Source organism: Coptis chinensis, chromosome 2 (genome assembly GCF_015680905.1).
Source record: "Coptis chinensis isolate HL-2020 chromosome 2, ASM1568090v1, whole genome shotgun sequence".
Taxonomy (NCBI): Eukaryota; Viridiplantae; Streptophyta; class Magnoliopsida; order Ranunculales; family Ranunculaceae; genus Coptis; species Coptis chinensis.
Genome location: NC_141457.1, coordinates 82,947,720 through 82,954,498, shown reverse-complemented (window position 1 = coordinate 82,954,498; position 6,779 = coordinate 82,947,720). Strand labels below are relative to the sequence as shown.

Genomic DNA, 6,779 nt, shown 5'->3' with positions numbered 1-6,779 from the left:
CCTCTTCCCATGAATTCAAAATTAAGGCTATGAGATCAGATTTAAGACACTTCTAACTAAATTATTATCCTCTTTTAGATTCTCGTTAGGCTTGGCACTTTTGGAGACAAATATGACGTTTTTGCCCTAGGCTTTTAGATGTAATTCCCAATGACTTCTTTTTTACTTGTTTGACTTTTTTCCCTCCATATTTCACATTTAGGTTATTTGACCTACAAAAACTCAAATTACATCATATTAGAACATTTAAACATAAAATAGAGACAAACATACACATAATTGGGGATATAAATCATTACTTTTGAGCACTTATCAGGTATGCACACAGATTGTGCATATATAACGATTTGCCTCATCCTGCCACTTCGATATTGTCCCCACTTAGCCACTACGAACATCTAACACACACAGTATGTGTGGTTTTGACTTCGGACAACAACTTCAATTCCTAGGAGGTCGCCTATCCTTAGATTACTTCCAACGAAGCACGCTTAATTGCAGAGGATGGCACATTTATTTTAATTTTTTTGCCAAATTTACCCATATATATACTTGGCAGCTTTGCCACTTTCTTATTGCCATAAGGTATTCGACCGCCCTCTCATCTTTTTGGAGGTTAAAAGCCATTACATAATTCTCCACCTCTTTCACCATGACCCAGAACAAAAGTTACAATGATGGAATTACATGATTTGGTTGAAACTTTAGATGCATGTTCTTTATGGCAAATATGAAATGGAACTTGGAAAGGTTCGAAGAAAATATGGTTCACCCATGCCTTTTAGTCCAGTACCCAACCCATAACCCATTTGGCTCTAGCTCAGAGCAACCTCTGTCAACTCAGAGCACCTCCAATTGGAGGTGTAAACCATATAGTATGTAAATTATACACCTCTAACTTTAAAAAAGACACTCCCAATAGAGTGTGTATACCGTATGTGTTAGCTAGCAGTTTGTAAAATTGTTGAGAAATTTCCCACCTGGATATACACGACTTAAAAGAGACGAGCAATGTTTGGTCTCACGTAGGGGTACAAACGGATAGGTTCGGATTTGGATATGCCTATATCCGAATCCGAATCCAAATATTTATACCGATATCCGAATCCGACGGATATTAATTCTTTTATCCGAATCCGATTTCCGATATCCGAATCGGATATCGGATAATATCCGATCCGAAAATTAAAATTAATTAAAATTTTATTTGCTTTGAATAATTGATTTTACCACTATAAAAACTAGTATAAATATATATTTGTCATTTATTATTATTATTTTATTATTATAGTTTTATATTATTAGTTTATAATTTTATATAATATTTTATACAATAAAAAATGAATAAATGAATAAATTAATTATATATAATAACTATTAATTTTTTAAATCGGATTGGATATTATCGGATGTGGATATGACAATATCCAAATCCGTATCCGAAACCCGTTTGGACATAAAAAATTATCCGAATCCGAAAATTTCGAATAATATTCAATTTTTTGAATATGAATTTGAATCAGATTCGAATATTTGGATATCAACTTGCACCCCTAGTCTCACGTAAAAACGAATCGAACGTTTTTCCATATGACGTTATTACTGCGTGTTTACATTAAAAGGTCACATCTATTATAACAAAACAAAATGGGAAGACAAAGAGTGGTGGGGATCGTATAAGGATTTGAGTTGGATGGGGGACACGTGTACGGTCTAGAGCATTTTGAAGCACTTTTGACAAGACTTTTAAAACACATTATAATGCAAATTTAATTAAAAAACATTTCCATATAATCAAGTGAGAGGAGCGAACGTTCTAGGTCGGGGGTGGGGGGGTGGCCCAAAATCTCATTTGGTTAGTTTCTGTCTGTCTGCAATCTCTCTCTCTTCTTCTGCCAAACATTCTTTCTCTCCAATATCTCTCTCTCCTTCTTCTTCATCACCCACCCAAAGCCCTAACTCGCGCTCTCTCTCTCACTTCGCAGCTCTGCGAACTCTTGAGGTCGGGTTCAAAAGTCATTCCAAAATCCACTTCTTTGGTGTCTGTCCGTATACCACTCCAAAAAAAAAGAAATCGCTACAGATTCTTTCCTCCACATTTTCTCACCTCATTTCACTTCTCCTCTAATTTATCATCTCACCCACAAAATCAAGTCCCATAGACAACGTGTGTTTAAAGCTTAATAAAAAGGTTTGATTTCAATATCGCTCTTCTCGCTTTTGATTCTCTCTCCCGCCCCACCACTTGTGGGTTTGGTCCTTGTTAATTCTTCCTCTTGTCGCTATAGTCGGCCAAAAGGTAATCCAAATCTGCCGACACCCTTTTCAAGTTAGTCTTGATTTTTGAGTTTGCTTCATACAATTTTTCTTATTTGATTTTGATTTGGTGGTGTTTAGAATTCGAAAATTATGATTGATGCCCGTGTGTTTGTTAAATTGGGTGTTTATAGATGTATTGCTCCTGAGCAAGTACTAATACAATTTGTGGTTTGCACAAGGAGGGTGATACAGAATTTACAATTGCTGATGCAGTTACTGAGGTTTATTACCAAGCCAACATTCCTATTACTTAGGTAAAATATTTTCTTAGCCCTTTTACTTATCTAATTACATGTTCACTAAATTGGTGATGTTCAATTTGGTTGATTACTTTTATCGCTGTGTTTGGATCTTAGCATTTGGTATTGCTCAAATACTAAGAGGCCACTACAAGAAAAAAGGCTTTATATCACTGTTAAAAACAGTGACAAAAAGTCTTTTGTCATTGTCCCCAAAACCGTGAGGGAGTGGGGGTCATTTATTTTTCCCCAAAACCGTCACAAATATTTCCTCTAGAGAAGCCTATATCCATCGCATAAAACAGTAACAAATACTAAAAAACAGTCACAAAAAAACATATATTTTGTGACAGTTCTGGCAAAACCATGATAAATGTTATAATTGTTTTTCAAAAAAAAAAAAAAAACCTGTGTACATTTGAAAACAGACATTTCACATTGAATTGGACCTGCAACAAATATACACCTGAAATATATAATCCATTAAAATTCAAATTGCATTCATAAATACTAACTCCATTGAACATTCCTATAGCAAAAATAGACATAAGACTTAGGCAATCAATAAGTACTTAATAATATACAAATGAATGGATTAAGAAAGAATTGTGACCAAGTCACATTCACGTCAAACACTTGTGATTAGTCTTCATCATAGTTCGAAAGACATTCTTAGAGACAAATAGTTAAGTCACTTTGCCCTTCCCCTTCACACCTTGTTTGCCCTCTTCTTCACACCTTGTTGGAGATACCTACGCCAAGAAAAAGAGAAACATCAAGATTTTCTTATCTTTTTCCAATTCAATCCAAACAATGGCTTCAATTCAAACCACAACAATTATTCAGACCTACATGAGCGAGATAGTCCAACATCAACAAAAGCAAAACGATCGATATCATAAGAATAATACAATGTAAACCAAGATATCATATGGTATAAGACTAAGTGTACGTACTGATGTAGGTGTAATTCTAGCTACTAAAATCAGTTGCTCCTAAAAACCCTATGACCACCAAGCAGGTTCACATATGATTCAATACAAATAATAGCATTCTATACTCCCAAGAATTCTAACATGCTCTTCCTTTCAAAATAGAATAATCTTTCTATTTAGCTAAATCAGAAGCATACTTAATTAATGATATAGATCCTAGAATAATTCAAGTGCTAGTGGTAATCAACTAGTTGTATGTAGATTTGTCATGCACACTTTGTTGAACAATCACTAATGTATACACATCTCATTTCAAACTAAAGTAAATAAGGAGCATTCCTTTAAAGCTTAATAACTTGGGAACTCACTACCGAATTCAAATATTCTTACAACAAAACCCCAAGTAAAAGACCCCAATATCTCTCTTCAGCATACACAAAGAAGTCTCATTCATAGAATAACAATAAATATATCCCAAGTTTCAAGTAAATTAAAAATCAGATCGTAAAGCTAATCTAATGAACATCTTTAGTCGCCATAACAAATCAACCTAACCGAATTCAAACTTTAAGCTCCGATATTAAAGCTAACCCACCTAGCTTACAACTAAAATAAACATCAAGACACTAAAACAACAAAGTTTATCCTTCCCATACTATACCTACATCAATCAAATATCAACCCCTCCTTTTTTTTTTTTTTTTTTTTTAAATAGATGGGTCAAGCTAGGTGATGAGCAGATGGATTCGTGTGTTAATTTGTAGGCAACGCTAAAGTGCGACCCACTCCTAATTACTCCAAGTAGAGGCGCCTACCCCATGTTCAAAGTAACCATGCAATGTAATCGGGTCTCATGCATTGCATGCAACTAAATGGGCGAACACCTAGTAGCTCTTCTTGGTCTAGTATATAATCCTTAACTACAAAGATAGTAACACAAACCAAAAATTGCTTATCAATTAAGTTACTATATAGTGCTCCCAAGTGAAACTTGTTAAATATGCAATGTATAGTTTTCAACAATTAAGCTAGACATGAACCAACAAGCATGGTTGCACTGGCGTTTGTCAACTATTTCACTATAGATGTGTCTCATAACTCAGATAATACAACTCGTGTAGCTTCTAAAATAATATCTTCTTAATTTATTAATCAATACTAATTTTTTTATTCGTTTGAAGGCTCACCTATTTAAAGAAGTCATATACCAGTTTGTGTCTCACACAACTCTTCCTTGCAACTTCATTCTGCAACGAGTGAACATAGCCTAAAAGAGAAAGAAATGGAAACTTTTTTGAGACAAATATAATGCAATATATAACAGTATATCAATATGCCACACATAGTACTAGAGTTATTATATAAACGCCCAAACATAATACTAAATATTGGATACACCATCAACAAAGCCCACATTCAGAATGTTGCACGAAATAAAAGACTTATGCTCAAACTCAAATAAAGGACACCCATCTTATGAAAGCCACATAAGACATTCTGATTACTAAAGCAAAAATTGAATAAATAGAGAACCCATGTCGACAAAGCTCAAAATAAGCATGAACCTTTTTGCGATAGCTCAAATAATCAATGTCTCCAAAGTCCAAACGCACAAGACATACTTTCGCAAAAAGCTCACATGTTGCTAAAAAAGCTGCAAAACTACACGAAAATGGTAAAATGAAACAATGTTGAGAAGATGAGAAAGAGTTTTACCACTAGTAGTGGAAAATAAGAACCGGTCTTCTTGCCGTCTTGGTTGAGCAGTGCTAGTCGTCTGCTTTTCTTTTTCATTTTTTTTCCGGTCACTGCAAAATTTTATGACAAGACCAAATTTGTATGTCCAAGTTTTCGATAACAATTAGTATTTGGTATTTTTGTTAAGTTAAATGCCAACGACACTTAGGTAAAGCCTTTGGGTGAATGGGTCATCAAAGAGTTATTCTTCTCATTTAAGACATGTTTGTCATTTGCCAGGGCCTCCATTTGCTCACATACTTGCTAAATAATGTGAGACCAATCGCAACCATAGTGCCAAAGGTTAACACCAAAATTATGCACAATTCACATTCCTCTGGCTCAAGAAGTCCGCACAATATAGCTTATATTCATGCGTGTAGCATGAAGGTCTTCCAGCTAGATAGAGGGATTTGTGTTGCGTACTCCAATGTACAGAAGATTCCTAAATTGTTAGGGAGTGAACAAAGTATATCCTACGCTACAATCTTACATCTTCAGTAGATTAAAGAAAGTAAAAGTTGTAACGCCCGTATTTAAAATTCGTATTTATTAATTAATTAATTTATTTATTTTAAAATTCACTGGATTGGATTTGGGATATGTGGGCCTGATTTCTGGGCCCGAGTCTGTGTTGGGCTTAGGTTTCAAACCCAAGTATATATTCATTTTTTTCTAGAGAATAGGGTTTGGAGATAAAAAAAAAAAAAAAAAAAATGGAGGCGGAGATAAAAGCTCGTTAGCTAGAGCGTTGGAGTACGACGATTCGGACTAGGAGGGATTCATCGAGCTGTTAATTAATGTGAGTAGTTATGTTTTGTTTCTTTTTACCAAAACTAAAGTTGTACATCTACGAATAAAAACCTGTACTGTCGAGTGTTTCTGATCAATTTTCCACTTATTTATTTCTGTCGATATCTTTTAGTTTGATTGAACTGTTGAAACTCTGAAATCGGAGTTTGAACTGTTGAAGCTCGAAAGAGCGTCAATGGTGACTAAAGCCCAAAGAAAATATCGTTTAGTAAATGGGTTGAACTGGTATACAGTTTTGATGTTTGGCTGATGTCGGGGTTTAGGGATGGACGTTGGGTTGTGGTGGTACATTGTTAGGGAGCTGTTCAAGCTCTAAAGGGGCGTCAATGGCGTCGCCCAGCCAAAGGAACGGAATCGTCCTGTTCTTATTTTGTTTGAACTCTATTTTTGTGATGTTAAACTGTTGTATTTTTTTGTTATGGGATTGGTTGAGGGAGGATTGGTGGCGGTGGACGGTTGAGTGCTGTGAAGGTGGAAGGAGGCGTTAATGGCGTCGAACGCCATTGGTGAGCAGTGAGTTTTGTTTTGTGTTTTGAGTATACCCTAAAGATTAGGTTGTGGATGGGGATCAAAACCCAACGGTTTGGTGGTGAGTGTGGGCTGGACAGTGGTGCGGAGGAAGCTTCAACAGACGTTAATGGTGGCGCGATGGAGTTTTGAAGCAGCGAAGGTTTTGAGTTTTGATGGTACCAAAGTGTTGGGTTTTTCACCATGAGTCAAACCACTGGAATGGAAT

General features: G+C 35.5%; 1 long non-coding RNA gene across 1 annotated transcript; it reads right to left on the bottom strand.

Annotated features, from left to right (window-relative positions):
- Positions 1-3,092: 3,092 nt before the first annotated feature.
- On the bottom strand, positions 3,093-4,782 carry LOC147518325 (uncharacterized). The gene is made up of 2 exons (XR_015214041.1): positions 4,681-4,782; positions 3,093-3,310 (listed from the first exon to the last, which is right to left on the bottom strand). It is a non-coding gene; the product is annotated as an uncharacterized LOC147518325 (long non-coding RNA).
- Between the last annotated feature and the right edge of the window lie 1,997 nt (positions 4,783-6,779).